We start from the raw sequence: 21861 nt of genomic DNA, 5'->3' as shown, positions 1-21861 counted from the left end.
GTATCAATATTTTCAATCAGGGATTCTGACCAAACTACCCCCGCACTGCCCATCCAGGCAGTTGCTACAGCTGGTCGTAGTATAACACCTGCATGTGTGTATATACTTTTTTGGATATTTTCCATCCTCCTATCTGATGGATCTTTAAGTGCGGCCGTCTCAGGAGAGGGTAACGCCACTTGTTTAGATAAGCGTGTTAGCGCCTTGTCCACCCTAGGAGGTGTTTCCCAGCGCTCCCTAACCTCTGGCGGGAAAGGGTATAATGCCAATAATTTCTTTGAAATTATCAGCTTTTTATCAGGGGCAACCCACGCTTCATTACACACGTCATTTAGTTCTTCTGATTCAGGAAAAACTATAGGTAGTTTTTTCATACCCCACATAATACCCTGTTTAGTGGTACCTGTAGTATCAGCTAAATGTAACGCCTCCTTCATTGCCAAAATCATATAACGTGTGGCCCTACTGGAAAATACGGTTGATTCGTCACCGTCACCACTGGAGTCATCGCCTGTGTCTGGGTCTGTGTCGACCGACTGAGGCAAAGGGCGTTTCACAGCCCCTGACGGTGTTTGAGTCGCCTGGACAGGCACTAATTGATTGTCCGGCCGTCTCATGTCGTCAAACGACTGCTTTAGCGTGTTGACACTATCCCGTAGTTCCATAAATAAAGGCATCCATTCTGGTGTCGACCCCCTAGGAGGTGACATCCCCATATTTGGCAATTGCTCCGCCTCCACACCAATATCGTCCTCATACATGTCGACACACACGTACCGACACACAGCAGACACACAGGGAATGCTCCTAATGAAGACAGGACCCACTAGCCCTTTGGGGAGACAGAGGGAGAGTTTGCCAGCACACACCAAAAGCGCTATATATATATCAGGGATAGCCTTATAATAAGTGCTCCCCTATAGCTGCTTTGTTATATAAAAATATCGCCATAAATTTGCCCCCCCTCTCTGTTTTACCCTGTTTCTGTAGTGCAGTGCAGGGGAGAGACCTGGGAGCCGTCCTGACCAGCGGAGCTGTGAGAGGAAATGGCGCCGTGTGCTGAGGAGATAGGCCCCGCCCCTTTTCCGGCGGGCTCGTCTCCCGCTATTTTGAGAAATCAGGCAGGGGTTAAATATCTCCATATAGCCTCTAGGGCTATATGTGAGGTATTTTTAGCCTTTATAGGTACTCATTTGCCTCCCAGGGCGCCCCCCTCCCAGCGCCCTGCACCCTCAGTGACTGCCGTGTGAAGTGTGCTGAGAGGAAAATGGCGCACAGCTGCAGTGCTGTGCGCTACCTTTAGAAGACTGCAGGAGTCTTCAGCCGCCGATTCTGGACCTCTTCTGTCTTCAGCATCTGCAAGGGGGCCGGCGGCGCGGCTCCGGTGACCATCCAGGCTGTACCTGTGATCGTCCCTCTGGAGCTTGATGTCCAGTAGCCAAGAAGCCAATCCATCCTGCACGCAGGTGAGTTGACTCCTTCTCCCCTCAGTCCCTCGCTGCAGTGATCCTGTTGCCAGCAGGAATCACTGTAACATAAAAAACCTAGCTAAACTTTCTCTAAGCAGCTCTTTAGGAGAGCCACCTAGATTGCACCCTTCTCGGCCGGGCACAAAAATCTAACTGGAGTCTGGAGGAGGGTCATAGGGGGAGGAGCCAGTGCACACCACCTGATCGGAAAAGCTTTACTTTTTGTGCCCTGTCTCCTGCGGAGCCGCTATTCCCCATGGTCCTTTCAGGAACCCCAGCATCCACTAGGACGATAGAGAAATCTTAAATTAAGTAAATTGTGCCTACCTGTCATCCTTAGGGTCAGTATGTGCTGGTGTACAGCTGGGCTTCTGACTGTCCACGTGGTTTATGATTGGCAGCCACTAGCACTGGTTTTGCCCGTCATTTTGACCATAAATAATTTGATTTGGTCCAGGACCACCAACCCAGGGCACCCCTGGGAAGACGCTCAATTCATCTATGGATCAACTGAATGGTTTCAAAAATAATGCCGACTTTTTTTTTTTTTTCACCATCCTTGTCCCATGACAACGTAAAGACAAAACATGCTCTCCTATAAAGTTTAATTTGTTTTCATTTTCAGTGTAAGAATGAACTGACAATTTCAGAAGTCCTGAAAGACCAATAGGGACAGACGCCAACACTGGGCTTACGTCAGAGCCGTACGCATTGCATGCTGGGAAGTAAAAGCAGGACTTTGCCTGCATTCTGCACTGACCTTATGCATTGTCTTGCAACAGCAGCTGTAATCACTATCGAAGCACATATGCACCAGCCCTATAGCTGGTGAAGGATACCCATCTGAAATCAGACAGATCTCTGCATTCGCTCACCTCTGAACAAGCCGCCATTCCGCCGCCACACCTATGCCACTCAGCCTACCTGCCAATGCCCACGTGCAAGTGGCGATGCGGCCGGGATGACTGCGACTCTGAATCCTCCATAGTCGCACAAAATTGCGCATGTTTTGTTACAGAGCATGCACAAGATCTGACCGCCAAATAAACCTGCGCACAATTCTGAATCAGCACTTTACACCTAATTACTGAAATACTCAATTCCTTAACACCTCATTGAACCAATCAGAAGCAGCTATTTTTAGGTATGGTCGATACAACTGCTAAGAAACCGGAAGAAAAGAAACAGAAACACAATTGGTTATTCCTCTTGAATCCTGGCTTAATACATTTAGCTAATAGGTTTTTACAAAAGACGTAAACAAAAAAGAACTATAGGCCTATTCTGGGGCACACTTTCAATTAATTTGCTAAAAAAATAACTTTTAATAATTCATTTTAAAATACTAGGAATTATGCGACATATAAGAGTTAATACTGAGTCATATGATGAGTCTACCATAAATCTGCTTATTTTCTAAATAGCGAAAATATATATAGATTAGGTATCCGAGAAAACTCAAAAATATTTATCTCTTAATAGATTGATTAAGGAGATATGGCCGCTCTACTCGCCATCACATGCTCAGTACTTATATAACGTTAATAGGTTTCCATGTGTCGAGAGACTGTTGGAGTTTGTATGTACTCCCTTTGCCTATTTTTTTCACTATCAGTGAGTGTGAAGACAAGGTGTGTGCTTCAATCAAAGTAAACCACCTATAAGTCGTGTGGATGATACACTCCTTGATTAAGGTTTGCATGTAATCATTTAACAATCTCTGAGCGATTCCAGGTATCTAAGGCACAGATGCATGTAAGTGCGTTATTTGTAATATGAGTGGTTTATATGAAAACAAGACATCACATGAACGCAGTTACAATTGTATATATCACAAAAAACACCTGATGGTGAGTTTGTGCGCTGAGAGTAAATACAATTTCTGTGAGTTCCTCTACATGTAGAAGTCAGACACCCCGTTCAAGACAAGCTCAATATATAATCACAAAACCCGCAGTATAAATTCACTAAAAATACATTTAAAACTTCATTAGGTATAAAATGAGCGGTGCAACTGTGTATTGAAAGAGGCAATAGAAACCAGGGTATATGAGTAAAAAGTCTTCTGTCCTGTATCTGTTTTGATATTGAATACAGGATTAGAGACACAAATTCCTCCCACCCTGGTTTGAAGGTAAAGAGAGGACCCTGGAGCTGTTAATGCAGTACAGAGTATCCCGGCTGCTGGGATGAGAGATCCTTCCCCTATATAAAAAAGAAGATAGTCCAGAGTGCAAATATACTCCACACAGTTGTTTCTTAGGCTGTTTCAGTGGTGAGAGATGCCGCCGTGTCTGCTGCATCAATGGGGTCACTGTGGTGTGGGAGTGAGGAGAGCGGCCACCGGCATCCGTAGCTCCGATAACCGGAAGTCGGACCCAGACCGGAATCGGAAGTCAAGACGTACGTTTCGCTAGCTGGAGCTTGATCACTTTGTCGCCTAGTGACAGACCTCCTGGTATGATAATTTATATGTTGTGGCAGCCATTTTGGCTGAGATTCCTGCGTATTTTGCAGACTGCATTCTATTTCCATTTTTCACCATCTGTAATTATTTAGACACTTACGATTGTGAATTAAGTTTTCTGTCATCTCTGATTGGTTTTCTTCTATATTCTTAAGTGATAGATTATGTTAGTTACTATATGTTCCCTGCGAGTGCTTTGTTGTCTATACCAGATTATTTCTTGGTGATTAAAAACTCCTAGAAATCAAATTACCGTATCTGAAATGTTAGATCTAAAAACTGAAAAGGCTGCACGTAAGATTATGTATATGTCCACACATCTATGTGCATGGCATGTTGAATAGATTAACTTATGTAAGGACTAAAAGGGCAAGTATAGATTGGTCTTATGCTTTTGCTAATATACAGTGTACCATAAAAGGACACTTTTTAATTGTCCTCTGAAGGTAAGTATAGAGCATATTCAGATCCACATCTTGATACACATGGAGTCACAATACAGAAGCACTGATAAACAATGTATACATGTACATGTACACAGCGTATTACAATAGATTAATTATGTAGGGACTAAATAGGTGAGGACTCAAAAGGTAAGTATAGATTAGTCTTGTTTCTCTTAGATATCATATGTAAACAATAATCAATTTTTGACTATCCTCCAGAGGTAAATATGGGGCATACTCGGATCCACATCTTGATAAACATGGAGGCACAATGAACAAACAATGATGGACAATATATTCAATACAGAGATAATATATAAATATATGAAGATCTACAAGTGATAGATGTGTATTACATGTGCAAAACATATTTGGTGTGATAATGTGTAAATACAAAATAAATAAAAGAGAATGTAAAATCCATGCGATTGTGCGTATTAAATAAAAGAGAATGTTTATACACAGTAGGGAATTCTATGTCTGTATTATATTTATTAAAGTGAAAGACAGTGAGCGAATGTGTACAAATTAATTAAAACGTACTGTATGTTACAGTGAGGGTGACAACAAATATGTAAACTACAGATCTAAGAAAATTATTGTGTATAGGTCAATAATATACAAAAGTGTACATGGTGAAAAAGTGAAAAGATAATATCAGTGCACCAAATGTGTGCTTATATCGTGAAATGTAAGCTATAAGAGAATACGTTATGTCTAAAATCTTATGAGAGAATACGCTATGTCAAAAAAACTAGTACTGGGTTGAGATATGATTAAGAGATATCTGAAGACTTCAGAAAGAGATGAGAAAAATTGATATACGTTATGTCAGGAAACCAGTACTGGGTTGAGATATGACTAAAATATCTCTAAAGGGTTGAAAATAAGATAAGAACGATTACATGGAAAGGAGGGGTTTATCTCTATAGATTATTAAGATAGAAACACACTGTAATTAATGTGTTTATTCATACCCTTTGGAGCAACAGTAATAAGTTTGAATGTCCACTCGCTCTCTTTTGTAAGAAGAGCTCTTGTCGTGTCCACTCCTCTAATGCCCAAACTGACTCGATCGAGACCAAAGATCCTAAAGCTTTCGTTTGAGCAGCGTGTAATTTAAAAAAATGTTCAGCCACCGTTGTAATTATTTTGTTCTTTTGCAGGTCAGTTCTTGCGTTCCTAATTGTTCTAAAGTGTTTGAGTGCTCTTATTTTGAGCATTCTAGTTGTCATCCCTATGTACCTTTTCTGGCATGCACATTCTATGCAATAAATTACGTTGGTACTTCTGCAGTTGGAGTGGTCTTTGATCGTAATAGTATCGCCGCACCTATCCTTTATTGTTTTCACCACAGATATGTATGAGCAAACTTTGCAATTTCCACAGGGAAAGCTGCCTTTTACTGTTGGTTTCTTTGGAGGTCTCATGCTGAAGTGACTTTTGACTAATTGGTCCTTTATATTGGGGGCACGACGCCAACTCATATCTACGCGTGTTTTGAGTTGTGGGCCCAGATCTGGATCAGAGAGAACTATCGGCCAATGTTTCTGTATGATGGATCGAATTGTCCTCCATTCTGTGCAGAAATCTCCCACAAATCTAATTGTGTTGTCTTCTTGTTTGCGAGATTTGTCCTGGAAAATAAGGGAGTCTCTTGTTACTTGTTAAGAGCATTCCTATCTTTTTTGATGGTTCAAGAGCTGTGTCCTCTCTCCTTAAGTCTGTCAATCAACGCTTTGGTCCTTGCTTCATAGATCTCTTCATTGGAGCAATTTTTGTCTCAATCTTAGAAACTCCCCTTTGGGGATGTTTTGCATTGTGGGAGGGAAATGATACGCTCACAATGGAGAAGAGTGTTAGTAGATGTGCTTTTCCTAAAGATCTCTGTGGCCAGAATGTTATTGGTGTCTGTAGATCCTAAGATCCAAGAAGGATATACTGTCTCTGCCCCATTTATATGTAGATCTCAAGTTCAAATAATTTACGTTCAGAACACTGATAAACTCGGAGAGTTGTTCTGGTGTGCCATCCCAAATGAAGAGTATGTCGTCAATGTAGCGTGTCCACAAAGAAACATGTCTGTTGTAGTTCTCCAAAGCATCCTGGAAAACGACTTCTTTTTTTCCACCACCCCAGGAAGAGGTTGGCATAAGTGGGGGCACATGCTGCCCCATCGCAGTCCCTCTTACCTGGGTGTAGAAATGATTATCAAATGTAAAGTAGTTTCTATGGAGTACTACATTCAAAAGTTTAAATAAAATGTCTTTGAAGTTGTCCTTTTCCCCTGTTTCAACAAAGTATTTGACGGCTTGGACACCCTGATTGTGATCAATGCTAGAGTATAGGGCTTCAACATATAGACTTACCAAAATATGACTGTCATCTAAATGTATGTCATTTATTTTTCTTAGAACATCTGTGGTGTCCCATGGGTATGATGGCAATTGTAACACATAGTCATTAAGGTGCAAGTCCAAAAAGATGCTTGCTTTTCCAAAAGCCCTCCGTTACCCGAGACTATTGGTCTGCCGGGTGGGCATGAGATATTTTTATGCACATTAGGTAGCATACAGAATGTTGGTATAATAGGATTAATTATCTCCAAGTATCTGTGTTCTGCTTTGGTAATGATGCTCTGTTGGTGTGTCACGTTGATAATATCCATGTATTGAGATAAATAGCATTGAGTTGGATCAAAGAGACTCTTGCTGGAGCAACTTCGGTCATTCAAATGTCTTCGAGCTTCTTTTAGATATTGCTCTTTGGGCCAGATGACTACGTTACTGCCCTTATCCGACGGTTTGACCACTATGTCATGCCATGTTTTGATTTCTTTTAGTGCCATCCTTTTCGAGAAAGTTAGATTACTTTTTTGGACGTTGATGCAAAATTTTCCTGTATAGGTTGTTGAAGTCTTGTGAGACCAGATTGATACTCTGACCTCTGGACAAATGTTATCACTGGGAAAGAATGTTGATTGTTTTTTGCACTGTGGTCTACTGGTACTCTTTGTTGTGGTTGACCCTGATGTTGATAGTTCTTTTAAGGTTCTAAAAGCTTCTTCCTCCTGATTTGAAGCTATATCCAATTGTAGTGGTTCCCTTGTTACTTCAGCATGAGACCTTCAAAAGGAACCAACAGTAAAAGGTAGCTTTCCCTGTGGAAATTAAAAAGTCTGATCATACATATCTATGGTGAAAACAATAGAGGATAGGTGCAGCACTACGATTATGATCAATGGGGGTCATTCCGAGTTGTTCGCTCGGTAAAATTTTTCGCATCGCAGCGATTTTCCGCTTAGTGCGCATGCGCAATGTTCGCACTGCGACTGCGCCAAGTAAATTTACTATGCAGTTAGGAATTTTACTCACGGTTTTTTCTTCGTTCTGGTGATCGTAATGTGATTGACAGGAAGTGGGTGTTTCTGGGCGGAAACAGGCCGTTTTATGGGTGTGTGCGAAAAAACGCTACCGTTTCTGGGAAAAACGCGGAAGTGGCTGAAGAAACGGAGGAGTGTCTGGGCGAACGCTGGGTGTGTTTGTGACGTCAAACCAGGAACGACAAACACTGAACTGATCGCAGATGCCGAGTAAGTCTGGAGCTACTCAGAAACTGCTAAGAGGTGTGTGGTCGCAATTTTGAGAATCTTTCGTTCGCAATTTTAAGAAGCTAAGATTCACTCCCAGTAGGCGGCGGCTTAGCGTGTGTAAAGCTGCTAAAAGCAGCTTGCGAGCGAACAACTCGGAATGAGGCCCAATGACCACTCCAACTGCAGAAGTACCAAAGTAATTTATTGCATAGAATGTGCATGCCAGAAAAGGTACATAGGGATGACAACTAGAATGCTCAAAATAAGAGCACTCAAACACTTTCGAACAATTAGGAACGCAAGAACTGACCAGCAAAAAAACAAATAAATTACAACGGTGGCTCAACATTTTTTGAAATTACACGCTGGCTCACACGAACGCTTTAGGATCTTTGGTCTCGATCGAGTCAGTTTGGGCATTAGAGGAGTGGACACGACAAGAGCTCTTCTTACAAAAGAGAGCGAGTGGACATTCGAACGTAATACTGTTGCTCCAAAGGGTATGAATGAACACATTAATTACAGTGTGTTTCTACCTTAATAATCTATGGAGATAAGCCCCTCCTTTCCATGTATTCGTTCTTATCTTATTTTCAACCCTTTAGAGATATTTTAGTCATATCTCAACCCAGTACTGGTTTCCTGACATAACGTATATCAATTTTTCTCATCTCTTTCTGAAGTCTTCAGATATCTCTTAATCATATCTCAACCCAGTACTAGTTTTTTTTTACATAACGTATTCTCTCATGAGATTTTAGACATAACGTATTCTCTTATAGCTTACATTTCACGATATAAGCACACATTTGGTGCACTGATACTCTCTTTTCCACCATTATTATTATTATTATCCTTTATTTATATGGCGCCACAAGGGTTCCGCAGCGCCCAATTACAGAGTACATAAACAAATAATCAAACCGGAAAACAGCAACTTACAGTTGATGACAGTATAGGACAAGTACAGGGTAAATAAACATAGCTACATCAGCAGATGACACTGGAATAAGTATCAGGTGGCAGAAGACTGATGGAATTGGTGCAGTTGAAGATTATTAAAGTAAGAAAGGATAAGCACATGAGGGAAGAGGACCCTGCTCGTGAGAGCTTACATTCTAAGGGGAGGGCTAGACAGACAGGGGTGACACAGTTGGGGTACATAGAGAGCGTAGAACAGAGGGTTAGGATGAGATTTGGCTGGGTTTGGGGAAGAAGTGGGTCTTGAGAGCCCGTTTGAAGTTTTGTAGAGAGGTGGAGAGTCTGAGGGGGAGAGGTAGGGAATTCCAAAGAAGTGGTGCAGCACGTGAAAAATCTTGGAGGTAGGAGTGGGAGGAAGTAATCCGTAGGCAGGAGAGTCGGCGTGCATTAGCAGAGCGAAGAGGACGGGTGGGAGTGTAAAGGGAGATAAGGTCAGAGATGTAGATGGGAGAGGAGTGGGTGAGGGCTTTGTAAGCGAGTGTGAGAAGCTTGAAATGGATTCTGAAAGGGAAGGGGAGCCAGTGAAGGTCTAGTAAGAGAGGAGAGGTGGACGTAGTGCGTTTGGTGAGGAAGATGAGCCGGGCAGCAGCATTGAGGATAGATTGCAGTGGAGAGAGGTATTTGTCAGGAATGCCAGTCAGGAGCAGATTACAGTAGTCCAGTCTGGAGATGACCAGTGAGTGGATAAGAGTCTTAGTAGCATCCTGGGTTAGAAAGGGTCTGATCCTGGAAATATTTTTTAGATGAAAATGGCAGGTTTGTGAGAGGTGCTGAATGTGTGGTTTGAAGGAGAGGGAGGAGTCAAGGATTACTCCAAGACAGCGCATTTGGGGGGCTAGAGAAGATAGTAATGCCATCAATAGATAATGAGATTGTAGGAGGTGAGGTTATGCGGGAGGGAGGGAAGATGATCAGCTCGGTCTTAGACATGTTAAGTTTAAGAAAGCGCTGGGACATCCAGGAAGAGGTAGCAGAGAGACAGTTGGAGATACGAGTGAGGAGAGCAGGGGAGAGGTCTGGAGAGGAAAGATAGATTTGGGTGTCATCAGCGTAGAGATGATATTGGAAACCAAAGGAACTGATGAGCTTACCTAGTGAGGACGTATAGAGAGAGAATAGAAGAGGACCGAGGACAGAACCTTGGGGTACCCCTACAGTTAGTGGAAGTGAGGGGGAGGTGGAGTCATGAGAGGAGACAGAGAAAGAACGGTCAGAAAGGTAGGAGGACAGCCAAGAGAGGGCAGCGTCACGTAGACCAATGGAGTGAAGAATTTGCAGTAGGAGAGGATGGTCCACAGTGTCAAAAGCAGCAGAGAGATCAAGTAGAATAAGTATAGAGTAGTGTCCCTTAGATTTAGCAGCATGGAGGTCATTGCATACTTTTGTAAGGGCAGTTTCAGTGGAGTGGAGAGGACGGAAGCCAGACTGGAATGGGTCAAGCAGCAAGTGTGAGGAAAGAAAGGAAGTAAGACGGTTGTAGACAATACGCTCAAGGAGTTTGGAGGCAAAAGGGAGGAGAGAGATGGGTCGGTAGTTGGAGAGAGTGTTTGGATCAAGTGTAGGTTTTTTAAGAATAGGAGAGATGAGTGCATGCTTGAAGGCAGAGGGGACAGTGCCTGATGAGAGGGATAGATTGAGAAGGTGGGAAAGATGGAAACAAGCAGAAGGAGAGAGGTAGCGGAGGAGGCGGGAGGGGATAGGGTCAAGTGGGGAGGTGGTGAGGGGACAGGAATGAATGAGGGCCATGACTTCCTCTCCAGATGCATGGGAGAAAGATGACAGAGTAGGTGCGAGGGATGGGGAGGGTTGGTAAGGGATAGGAGAAAGCTGGTTACTGATGGACTGGTGTGATGTGATGTCCTGACGTATGGAGTCAATTTTGGATGTGAAGTAATTGGCAAAGTCAAGAGCAGAGAGTGAGGAAGGGAGACGAGGTGGAGGTGGGCAGAGGAGTGAGTTGAGAGTGGCAAAGAGACGCCGGGGGTTGGAAGACTGGAAGGAGATGAGGTTCTTGAAGTATGACTGTTTAGCAAGAGAAAGGGCAGCACTGAAGGATGAGAGCATAAGTTTGAAATGGAGGAAGTCTGCCTTAGAGCGTGATTTCCTCCAGTGTCGCTCAGCAGTACGTGAGCATTTTTGCAGATATCTGGTGCATTTGGTGTGCCAGGGTTGAGGTGTTAATTTGCGAGGGTGAATAGTGGTTGGTGGAGCAACAGAGTCAAGAGCAGAAGTAAGGGATGCATTGTATGTGGAAGTGGCTTGTTCAGGGCATGAGAGAGAGAGAATAGGAGAGAGAAGTGAGTCAAACAGGGAGGAAAGGAATGTAGTGTCAATAGCTTCAATGTTACGCTTAGTGATGGTAGCCTTAGGAGGTAGAGATGGGCAAGTCGAGAGAGATAGGTTAAAGGAGAGCAGGTGGTGGTCAGAGAGGGGAAATGGGGAGTTGGAAAAATCAGAAATATTACAGCGGTGAGTGAAGACCAGATCCAGTGAGCTTCCATTCACATGGGAGGGTGAGGAGGTCCACTGGGAGAGACCAAGTGAAGAGGTGAGGTTAAGGAGTTTAGAGGCAGGGGATTGTGTGGGGATGTCAATAGGGATGTTGAGATCGCCTAGGATAATGGAGGGAATGTCAGAAGAGAGGAAGTGAGGAAGCCAGGAAGCAAAGTTGTTGATGAATTTGGAAGCAGTGCCAGGGGGGCTGGTAAATGACAGCTACTCTAAGATGTACTGGTTGGAAGAGGCGTATGGCATGGACCTCAAATGTTGAGAATGTAAGGGATGGTTCTGGTGGTATGAGTTGGTAGGAGTAACTGGAAGGTAAAAGGACCCCAACACCACCTCCATGGCAACCCCCAGGTCGGGGTGTGTGTGTGAATGTGAGGCCCCCAGCAGAGAGAGCAGCAGGAGAAGTAGTATCAGAGGGCGTAATCCAAGTTTCAGTAATGGCTAGTAGGTGTAGGGATTTGGAAATGAAAAGGTCATGAGTGGGGACCAGTTTGTTACAAACAGATCTGGCATTCCAGAGGGCACAGGATAGGGGGTATGAGTTTGTGGGAGAGATGTGAATGAGATTATCAGGGTTGCTGTAGCGATGAGGTGAGATTAACTTTGAGGGCAGGGATGGTGAGAGAGTAGTGATGGTACGGGTGCCAGAGCTAGGAGGGGAGACTGCAGGAGGTGGGCAGGGAGGGAGGTCAGTGTGATGTGGATGGGGATATGGGCAGGTGACAGGGAAGGGAGAGAGGGAGCAGGGCTGAGTTGTGGGGTAGCAGGACCATGGGGCTGAGGTAAATGAATGTGGGGTAACAGGAAAGGAGGGGGAAGGAAACAGAGGGATGGAGGGGAGACAGAGGAGGAGGTGTAGGAGACTAGGGGGGAAGGATAAAGATACATTATTATTAGGTAGACACTGAGTGATGTGGGGAGTATAAGAAAGCCTTGACATAGTGTTGAGTAGGTATATTATTGACCTATACACAATAATTTTCTTAAATCTGCAGTTTACATATTTTTTTTCACCCTCACTGTAACATACAGTACGTTTTAATTAATTTGTACACACTCGCTCACTGTCTTTCACTTTAATAAATATAATACAGACATGGAATTCCCTACTGTGTATAAACATCTTTTATTTTTATTTAGCACACACAATTGCATGGATTTTACATTCTCTTTTATTTATTTTGCATTTACACATTATCACACCAAATATGTTTTGCACATGTAATACACATCTATCACTTGTAGATCTTCATATATTTATATATTATAGCTGTATTGAATATATTGTCCATCATTGTTTGTTCATTGTGCCTCCATGTTTATCAAGATGTGGATCTGAGTATGCGCCATATTTACCTCTGGAGGATAGTCAGAAAGTGATTATTGTTTACATATGATATCTAAGAGAAACATAAGACTAATCTATACTTACCTTATAAGTCCCTACATGTCACAACTGAGGGCCTGAGCTGACGGGAGGCAGCCTCAGTTGTAGGGGCTGAGATGTACCGGAACCTGGGAGGTTGTATCAGACCCCTGGACATGTAAGTAACATGAATAATAACTGCCCGAAGGCGTGACCACGACAACTTGGATAAAAGTCAATGATGTTTATTATGACAACTCCGCAACACAGCAGCAGTAAAAGAAAACGTAAAAGTCAGCAAAGAATAAATACAGTTCCTGGGTACTACAGGATGGCAGGAGCCACAGGGCACTGGTAGTGTGAGATAGTTCTTATGATCTTCTAGATGGAAAGTCCTTACCAGGCCCGACTGTAGCAATGGAGATAACCCAGGATTGTGCCAGCTGGTGTTCCAGGAAAAGCTGGGTTGCTGAAGATAAAACAGCTGCTGTGGATACTGGCTGGAACCAGACTGTTGTTAGCACGGAGTGGATACTGGCTGGAACCAGTTAAATAATAAATGAACTTGGGAGCGATGAAATATGAACTGAAATGTAGAACTTGAGAGCGGAGAAATAATAATACCGGTGGAGAGTGGTAAAGTATAGAAAGGACACCGGCCCTTTAAGGGAAGCTGTACTCTGCTGGAAGCTGAGCTGGAAGCAGGTAATGTTGTAGCTGGAAACAGATGAATCCACAATGGATTGGAGAGTCAGGCTACACCGCAGGTGGAATGCTGGTGCGGGTCTCTATGGTGGAAGTCTTGAGACAGGAGCTGGAACCTGGAAGACAATCACAGGAGAGAGACAAACAGGAACTAGATTTGACAACCAAAGCACTGACGCCTTCCTTGCTCAGGCACAGTGTATTTATACCTGCAGCAAGGAAGGGATTGGCTAGGCAATTATGCAGATTAACAATACTGACAACAGATTGGAGGAAATGATCAGCTGACAGAATCCAAGATGGCTGCGCCCATGCAGACACTTGGAGGGAAGTTTGGTTTGTAATCCATGTGGTAATGAAAACAGTAATGGCGGCGCCGGCCACTGGAGACAGGAGACGCCAGGCTGACAAGTGCACATCCAACCACGCGGACACAGCGGAGGCCGCGGCTGACGTAATCGCCACTCAGACACTCTGCATGCAGAAGTTCAGGGATGGCAGCGGAGGCCGCGGGAGACGCCATGCCAGATGTAATAAGGCGTTACTGTGACAGCGTCTCAGAGAGACAGGAGAGGATGCAGGAATGTGAACATTAGGATAACAGATGGGATCCGGTCCTGGAGCGCTGAGCCAGCCTTAGGAGGCATCTGATGGGTAAGAAATGGCGTCCAGATACCCGGATCGTGACAGCACCCCCCCCTTTAGGAGTGGCCCCAGGACACTTCTTTGGCTTTTGAGGAAACTTGGAATGGAATCTCCGGACCAAGGCAGGAGCATGGACATCAGAAGCATTGGTCCATGAACGTTCCTCAGGGCCGTAACCCTTCCAGTCAATAAGATACTGTAGTTGACCGTAACGGTGACGTGAGTCCAGGATCTTGGCCACTTCATACTCAACGCCTCGTTGAGTTTGGACTTTCGGAGTTGGAGGAAGTGAGGAATGAAACCGATTCAAGATCAGCGGTTTCAACAGGGAAACATGGAATGTCCTGGGTATTTTTAAGAAGGGAGGCAACTGAAGTCTGTAAGCAACAGGATTGATGACTTGTTCAATCTTGAAAGGACCGATATAGCGAGGTGCAAACTTCATACTGGGAACTCTTAACCTCAAATTCTTCGTGGATAACCATACCCGATCACCCACCTTGAGAGCAGGAACTGCTCGACGCTTCTTATCCGCAAACTTCTTGTACCTGAACGATGCCTTGAGCAGAGCTGATCGTACGCTCTTCCAGATATTGGCAAACTGATGCAAGGTGATATCCACTGCGGGAACAGAAGTTGCTGGAAGCGGTTGGAACTCAGGGACTTTAGGGTGGAATCCAAAGTTAGTGAAGAATGGTGTTGAAGCAGATGAAGAATGATACTGGTTGTTATGACAGAACTCGGCCCAGGTAAGTAATTGAACCCAGTCATCTTGAGAGGAGGACACATAGATGCGGAGGAAGGCCTCCAAGTCCTGATTCACCCTCTCGGTTTGACCATTGGTCTGAGGATGGTAAGCCGTGGAAAACTTTAGCTTGACTTGGAGGACTTGACATAAACTTCGCCAGAATTTGGCTGTGAATTGAACTCCTCGATCTGAGATAATTTCTTCAGGAAGACCGTGGAGTCGGAAGATCTCTTGTATGAATACTTGAGCCAACTTGGAAGCTGACGGAAGACCGGTGAGAGGAATGAAGTGTGCCATCTTGGTGAACCGGTCAACTACCACCCAGATGGTATTGAACTTGTTGCACATGGGTAAGTCTGTAATGAAATCCATCGACAAGTGGGTCCATGGTCGACGGGGAACGGATAGTGGAACCAGTTGCCCCGCAGGCGACTGGCGGGATACTTTATGTTGGGCACACTTTGGGCAAGATGCAATAAACTCCAAGACGTCCTTTTTCAGAGTTGGCCACCAATAGGACCTAGAGATAAACTCCAGGGTTTTTTGGATACCTGTATGTCCGGCAAAACGGGAAGCATGGGCCCAATGCATGAGCTTCTTCCTTAGCATCGGCTTCACAAAACTTTTCCCTGATGGGGGCGTAGAGTCCATCCCTACCGTGGAGAATGCCAACGGATTGATAATAGGATGCTTGTCTGAACACTCTGACTCATTTTCTTGCTCCCATGAGCGGGAAAGGGCATCGGCCTTGCGATTCTGAGAGCCCGGACAGAACTGGAGTTTAAAGTCGAACCTGGAAAAGAAAAGTGCCCATCTGGCCTGACGAGGGTTGAGACATTGTGCGCCCTTCAGGTATAAAAGGTTCTTGTGGTCTGTAAGTATGGTGATTGAATGAGAAGCTCCCTCCAACAGATACCTCCACTCTTCTAGAGCGAGCTTGATGGCTAGCAACTCCTGGTCGCCAATGGCATAGTTGCGCTCAGCTGGGGAGAACTTCCGGGAGAAGAAACTGCAAGGGTGTAAATGGCCATCTTTAGCCCTCTGAGATAACACCGCTCCTACTCCAACGGAGGAGGCATCCACCTCTAAGATGAAAGGAGAGTCGATGTCAGGCTGTTTCAGAACAGGCGCAGAGATGAACCTTTGTTTTAAAAGATGAAATGCTTGCATGGCTTCTTCAGACCACTTGGACGGGTTAGCACCCTTCTTAGTGAAAGCAGTAATAGGCGCCACAATGGTGGAAAAGTCTCGTATAAACTTTCGGTAATAGTTGGCGAACCCTAAGAACCTCTGGACCCCTTTGAGGGTTAAGGGTACCGGCCAATTTTGGATTGCTTGTAGTTTCTCAGGATCCATCTCTAGTCCGGAACCGGACACAATGTACCCTAGAAACGGAATGGACTTGACTTCAAAGACGCATTTCTCTAATTTGCAATAGAGATGATTGACACGGAGACGGGACAGAACCTCTTTAACCCAAAAACGATGTTCCTCTAAATCGTTGGCAAAAATGAGGATATCGTCTAGATAGACCACGACATGACGGTATAGAATGTCTCTGAAGATCTCATTGACAAAATGCTGGAAGACAGCTGGAGCATTGCTCAATCCGAAGGGCATGACGAGGTACTCATAATGTCCGTCACGGGTGTTAAAGGCGGTCTTCCACTCGTCACCCTCACGGATCCGGATGAGATTGTATGCACCTCGCAAGTCCAGCTTTGTAAAGATGGTAGCTCCGCTAACTCTGTCAAAGAGCTCAGTAATCAGGGGTAAAGGATAACGGTTCTTGATGGTAATGTCGTTCAAACCTCTGTAGTCGATGCACGGCCGCAGACCACCATCTTTCTTTTTTACAAAAAAGAAGCCTGCGCCGGCTGGAGAAGAAGAAGGTCGAATGAACCCCTTTGCTAGGTTCTCTTTAATATATTCCTCCATAGAATGCGTCTCAGGCAGAGACAACGGATAAGTTCGGCCTCGAGGTGGAACCTTCCCTGGAACGAGATCAATCGGACAGTCCCATTCTCTATGAGGAGGAAGGATATCAGCAGAAGCTTTACTGAACACATCCGTGAAATCTTGATATGGAGGAGGTGGAACATCAGACGACCTGGGGGAGGAAGAACAGACAGGCAATACTTTAAACAAACATGTCTCAGCACAGGAGGAACCCCATGCCAGGATTTGCGTAGTCGTCCAATCAATTGTAGGATTGTGAAGACGGAGCCATGGAAGGCCCAGGACCACAGGATGTGTGGCTCTTGGAATCACTAAAAAAGAAATAAGTTCGGAATGAAGAACTCCCACTCTCAGACGAACTGGTAGAGTCCTTAAAGAAATAACTGCATCAAAAATTTTGCTTCCATCCACGGCAGTTAAAGAAATGGACGAAGGAAGTCTCTCGGTGGGTAGGGACCACCGTTTAACATAGGCTTCGGTAATAAAGTTCCCAGCTGCTCCGGAATCAAGGAGGGCAATGACGTTCCGATAACGTTGAGCAACTTGAAGCGAGACTGGGAGATTACAATCTTGAGGAGATGGAGAGGAGATCATTACTCCTAGCCGGCCCTCTCCTTGGCGAGCTAGGATTTGGAGTTTCCCGGACGTTTGGGACAGGCATTAATGGTGTGAGACGGAGCTGCACAATAGAGACAGAGAAACTCGGAGAGACGTCTTCGGCGCTCAGCAGGAGTTAAACGGGAACGGCCAAGTTGCATGGGCTCATCTTTAGATGGTGACAGTTGACGAGGAGGAGGAGCAGAAGATTTTGGAGCAGATGATCTTCCACGCTCAGTTGCTCTCTCTCTGAAACGTAAATCAACTTTCGTGCAGAGTGAGATTAGCTCATCTAACTTAGAAGGTAAGTCTCTGGTAGCTAACTCATCTTTAATACGCTCAGATAAGCCATGCCAGAATGCAGCATACAGGGCCTCGTCGTTCCATGCCAGTTCGGATGCCAGGATCTGGAACTGTATCAGATATTGTCCTACAGTACGTGACCCCTGGCGTAAACGGAGAATCTCGGATGAAGCTGAGGTTACCCGGCCTGGCTCGTCGAAGATGCGCCTGAATGTTGACACGAAGGCAGTGTAGGAAGATAGCAGGGTGTCGGACCTCTCCCATAACGGTGATGCCCAATCAAGGGCTGAGCCACTGAGAAGAGAAATAATGTAGGCAATTTTTGTACGGTCACTGGGAAAATTGCCAGGTTGTAGCTCAAACTGAATCTCACACTGGTTGAGAAATCCCCTGCAGAATCTTGGAGATCCGTCAAATTTTGCTGGCGTTGGAAGATGAAGACGTGGAGCAGAAATGGGTAAGGTGGGTGGGGTTATAGCTGGAGTCACTGTGGTTGACGCACCAGACGCGCCTGATCCACGGAGAGTTGTCTGAATCCCATCCAGCCGAGTAGAGAGATCCTGGAGACAGCGGATGATGTGGCCCTGTGCAGCCTCCTGATGTTCTAGTCGGGCTGCCAGTTCTTGCATCGGCCTGGCCGCTTGATCCTGGTCTCCGGCTGGATTCATTAGGTCAGTGCTTACTGTCACAACTGAGGGCCTGAGCTGACGGGAGGCAGCCTCAGTTGTAGGGGCTGAGATGTACCGGAACCTGGGAGGTTGTATCAGACCCCTGGACATGTAAGTAACATGAATAATAACTGCCTGAAGGCGTGACCACGACAACTTGGATAAAAGTCAATGATGTTTATTACGACAACTCCGATAAAACAGCTGCTGTGGATACTGGCTGGAACCAGACTGTTGTTAGCACGGAGTGGATACTGGCTGGAACCAGTTAAATAATAAATGAACTTGGGAGCGATGAAATATGAACTGAAATGTAGAACTTGAGAGCGGAGAAATAATAATACCGGTGGAGAGTGGTAAAGTGTAGAAAGGACACCGGCCCTTTAAGGGAAGCTGTACTCTGCTGGAAGCTGAGCTGGAAGCAGGTAATGTTGTAGCTGGAAACAGATGAATCCACAATGGATTGGAGAGTCAGGCTACACCGCAGGTGGAATGCTGGTGCGGGTCTCTATGGTGGAAGTCTTGAGACAGGAGCTGGAACCTGGAAAACAATCACAGGAGAGAGACAAACAGGAACTAGGTTTGACAACCAAAGCACTGACGCCTTCCTTGCTCAGGCACAGTGTATTTATACCTGCAGCAAGGAAGGGATTGGCTAGGCAATTATGCAGATTAACAATACTGACAACAGATTGGAGGAAATGATCAGCTGACAGAATCCAAGATGGCTGCGCCCATGCAGACACTTGGAGGGAAGTTTGGTTTGTAATCCATGTGGTAATGAAAACAGTAATGGCGGCGCCGGCCACTGGAGACAGGAGACGCCAGACTGATGATTGCACATCTAAACCACGCGGACACATCGGAGGCCGCGGCTGACGTAATCGCCACTCTGACACTCTGCATGCAGAAGCTCAGGGACGGCGGCGGAGGCCGCGGGAGACGCCATGCCAGATGTAATAAGGCGTTACTGTGACAGCGTCTCAGAGAGACAGGAGAGGATGCAGGAATGTGAACATTAGGATAACAGATGGGATCCGGTCCTGGAGCGCTGAGCCAGCCTTAGGAGGCATCTGATGGGTAAGAAATGGCGTCCAGATACCCGGATCGTGACACTACATAATTAGTCTATTGTTATATGCTATGTACATGTATACATTGTTTATCAGTGCTTCTTTATTGTGACTCCATGTGTATCAAGATGTGGATCTGAATATGCTCTATACTTACCTTCAGAGGACAATTAAAAAGTGTCCTTTTATGGTACACTATATATTAGCAAAAGCATAAGACCAATCTATACTTACCCTTTTAGTCCTTACATAAGTTAATCGATTCAACATGCCATGCACATAGATGTGTGGGCGTATACATAATCTAACGTGCAGCCTTTTCAGTTTTTAGATCTAACATTTGAGATACGGTAATTTGATCTCTAGGAATTTTTAATCACCAAGAAATAATCTGGTATAGACAACAAAGCACTCGCAGGGAACATATAGTAACTAAAATAAGCTATCACTTAAGAATATAGAAGAAAACCAATCAGAGATGACAGAAAACTTAGTTTACAATCGTAAGAGTGGCTAAACAATTACTGGTGGTGAAAAATAAAGATAGAATTCAGTCTGCAAAATATGCAGGAATCTCAGCCAAAATTTGCTCCGCAACATATAAATTATCATACCAGGAGGTCTGTCACTAGGCGACAAAGTGATCAATCTCCAGCTAGCGAAACGTACGTCTTGATTTCCGATTCCGGTCTGGATCCGACTTCTGGTGATCGGAGTTATGGATGCCGGTGGCCGCTATCCTCACCCCTACACCACAGTGACCCCATTGATGCAGCAGACACGGCGGTATCTCTCACCACTGAAACGGCCTAAGAAACAACTGTGTTGAGTATATTTGCAGCAGGGTGGGAGGAATTTGTGTCTCTCATCCTGTATTTGATGTCAAAACAGATACAGGACAGCAGATTTTTTAATCCTATATACCCTGGTTTCTATTGCCGCTTTCAATACACAGTTGCACCGCTCATGTTATACCTAATGAAGTTTTAAAAGTATTTTTAGTGAATTGATGCTGCGCATTTGGTGGTTATATATTGAGCTTGTCTTGAATGGGGTGTCTGACTACTATATGTAGAGGAACACAGAGAAATTGTATTTACTGTCAGTGCACAAACTCACCATCAAGTGTTTTTTTGTGATATATACAATTGTAATGTGATGTCTTGTTTTCATACAAACCACTCATATTACAAATAACGCACTTACATGCATCTGTGCCTTAGATTGCTGGAATCGCTTAGAGACTATTAAATAATTACATGAAAACTTCTATTAAGGAATGTATCATCCACACGACTTTTAGGTGGTTTATTTATTTGATCCCCATGTGTTTTGTGACATATGTACATAATCACTCCTGTCATTTACAGATAAAGAAAAGTGAAAGGAGTACATATAAACCCCAAAGAAAAAATACTTATAAGAGGTAAAAATTGTTATTAATTAACTTTTGCCAATCTTCTAGTGGATAAATATTGTAACTGCGTTAATGTGATGTCTTATTTTCATACAAACCGCTCATATTATAAATAACACGCTTACATGCATCTGTGCCTTAGATACCTGGAATCGCTCGGAGATTGTTAAATGATTACATGCAATCCTCAATTAAGGAGTGTATCATCCACACGACTTATAGGTGGTTTACTTTGATTAAAGCACACACCTTGTCTTGACACTCACTGATAGTGAAAAAAAATAGGCAAAGGGAGTACATATAAACTCCAACAGTCTCTCGACACAATGGAAACCTATTATTGTTATATATATACTGAGCATGTGGTGGCGAGTAGAGCGGCCATATCTCCTTAATCAATATATTAAGAGATAAATATTTTGGAGCTTTCTCGGATACCTAATCTATATATATTTTCGCTATTTCAAAAATAAGCAAATTAATGGTAGACTTATCATATGACTCAGTATTAACTCTTATATGTCGCATAATTCCTAGTATTTTAAAAAGAATTATTAAAGGTTATTTATTAACAAATTAATTGAAAAGTGTGCCCCAGAATAGGCCTATAGTTCTTTTTTGTTTAAGTCTTTATAAAAAACCTTCTTTTCACATATAGGGGGTAATTCCAAGTTGATCGCAGCAGGATTTTTGATAGCAATTGGGCACTGCAGGGGAGGCAGATATAACGTGTGCAGAGAGAGTTAGATTTGGGTGGGTTATTTTGTTTCTGTGCAGGGTAAATACTGGCTGCTTTATTTTTACACTGCAAATTAGATTGCAGATTGAACACACCCCACCCAAATCTAACTCTCTCTGCACATGTTACATCTGCCTTCCCTGCAGTGCACATGGTTTTGCCCAATTGCTAACAAAAA

At 44.2% G+C, this 21861-nt stretch overlaps 1 protein-coding gene across 1 annotated transcript in view; it reads right to left on the bottom strand.

The window, feature by feature from the left end:
* The window catches only part of PLEKHM3 (pleckstrin homology domain containing M3), a 340328-nt gene that overhangs the window by 292336 nt on the left and 26131 nt on the right, over positions 1-21861 (bottom strand). The gene's annotated exons all lie outside the window — the stretch shown is intronic.

This window comes from Pseudophryne corroboree, chromosome 7, assembly GCF_028390025.1.
Source record: "Pseudophryne corroboree isolate aPseCor3 chromosome 7, aPseCor3.hap2, whole genome shotgun sequence".
Taxonomy (NCBI): Eukaryota; Metazoa; Chordata; class Amphibia; order Anura; family Myobatrachidae; genus Pseudophryne; species Pseudophryne corroboree.
Note: the sequence above shows the minus strand (reverse complement) of the source record. Positions and strands in the feature narration are given on the sequence as shown.